This window comes from Pteropus medius, unplaced genomic scaffold, assembly GCF_902729225.1.
Source record: "Pteropus medius unplaced genomic scaffold, Ma_sr-lr_union100, whole genome shotgun sequence".
Classification (NCBI taxonomy): Eukaryota; Metazoa; Chordata; class Mammalia; order Chiroptera; family Pteropodidae; genus Pteropus; species Pteropus medius.
In genome coordinates, this window is record NW_024349222.1 from 3835061 (window position 1) to 3837278 (window position 2218).

Below are 2218 nucleotides of genomic sequence, written 5' to 3' on the forward strand. Positions count from 1 at the left end.
AGTTTCAAACTGTTGGTCTAATTAGTTTCATTTCCTCTGCTGTGGCTGATCCTCTAACTTGTCCTGATGTTGCAGAAGCTATATCATGGGCATAATACCAGATGCACCCTGGAACTAATATCCAAATGTCTTTCTGGTTCTGCAATTGTTTTTGTCCATTTTTGATAAGAAAGGGGAAAGATTCTGTCAAAAGTATATTTTGTGCAAGTTAGAAATATTGAAGAAAAATAGAAAAGTGATCTTGTAATAACTGAAAATACCATTCCAAAACTAAGTTTTTACTTTACGCCCAATTTTGTAATCCAATGAAATGCAGAGCTTGCTTTTCTGACACATCTGTGCTTGAAATTTGACTATCAAAGATTAGCAGAATCACTACAGCCATGCCACCCTGAACGTGCCTGATCTCGCCAGATCTCAGAAGCTAAGCAGGGTCGGGCCTGGTTATTACTTGGATGGGAGACCACCTAGGAATCCCAGGTGCAGTAGGTGTTAAAAAAAAAAGAGAGAGAAAAAAAGATTAGCAGAATCATAAAATAGCTAAATTTGCCTTGTTTCTTTTTTTCCCCACTTTCTTGTGCACTTTTTCATAACGATGCACCTTGAATCTCAAACGTATTTTCCCTTTGGGCTGTTCTGTTAAAAATTATCTTATTCAGCTACGGTGCCTCTTGAAGAAATTGGCTTTATAACCCACAGGGAGTTCTGTGGGATTCATTGCTGTCAAGTATCACAGTTCTCACGCTTCTGGATATTTGAAGATCTCCAATTACTAATTTTCTTAAAGAGTTCCATTGTTTTCCAGTAAGAAATATATTACAATTTCACAAACATAGAATTTCAATTCAAACTTCATGTCGGTGTATTGTTTCTTGCATACTTTTCTTCTGGAAGGCAGCTGCTATAACAAAAGGACTCTTCTCTAGATATTTTCAAGAGTGGTTAGCATGATTTCAAGAAGCAAATCTGAACCATTAAGTGAACAACTTATTATAGCCATGGAATAGTTGTCTATCATTTCTCTTGTTGCATTCATTTTATTGATAACATTAATCAACAAATATATCAGCTCCTTAATATTTCAGGGATGTTATAATAAAATTGGTGGCTATTTTCACAAAGAAAAAAAAGTGTTACTTTGTAAGTGTTAGAGAATTGCATAAGAAGAATAAAAGCTTGATTACAAAACAAACACATACCTGACTAGAAGTGTCAGAGTCCAAGAAAAGCAAGGAAGATTGGCACAGTGGTGTGGCTTAGATCAAACTGTTGAAGCACAGGGGAGTTGAGGTGGGTGCCCACAGCTGCGGGGAGGAGGGGAGTGTTAGGGGGTAATGGCAGATCAGCTAGGGATGTCAGAGGCTGTGTAGAGTAAGGAAAGTATCCCCATGGGAGACTGTAGCAGCAATGGGAGATTGGTTACATACAGGGTAACTGATCTAGTAATATGGGAGCCAGGTTTCCACTGCTGGAGAAGGGAGTGACAAATATGCAAAGGGAAAAAATGAGAATAAACTTTGTTATTGGATTGAAATCTGAGGTATAGATGTGAACTCATAATTTTTAATAGAGATAGATATGGAAATATAGATGTAAATGTGAGGATGGACAGACAGACAAATATTCCCTAGTTCTTTCCAGTGAGAGGACCTCAGAGCAGCAGAACTCCAATACGAAGGAGAACACTTCGTCTCCACGTCTTGGATTCTAAATATCTTTCTCTTCTGGTCCAGGGCTCCTTGGAGTAATGGGTGATTTCAGCACTGGGGCAAGGAAAGTACATTAGCCTAGGGTATCTCATTGCTCCAGAAAGTAAGGAAGTGTTCAAAGAATGACAGAGGTATGTCAAAAGCCATTTTGACACAGAAGCCATTTTGAAGGGGTTTCCAATGGATAAATCTGAGATAATGTGAGCACTGAAATAAATTATAGTAATGGATGAAATAAGAAATCATAAATTTACACTGAATACATTACATAAATTGGTTAAAAGTATGATAAGGAATGGGTTATTTATATAGTTTTAAAGTACCTCTCCATGAAACACCTATTTATTACAAAAGGGAAAAGAGTAACTTTATACTGGAGAAGCAGTAGCAGATATTCTTTAATTCAAATGATCAAAGTAAACATAAATAATGGGGCAAACTGAAATAATGAGCCACCAGATATGATGTAGTGAAAACAATTCAATATTTGCCATATTTTGGGAAAATAT

The 2218-nt window shown here is 36.8% G+C and overlaps 1 pseudogene; it reads left to right on the forward strand.

The window, feature by feature from the left end:
• The first annotated feature begins 373 nt into the window (after positions 1 to 373).
• On the forward strand, positions 374 to 492 carry LOC120617160 (uncharacterized; annotated as a pseudogene).
• Positions 493 to 2218: the final 1726 nt, after the last annotated feature.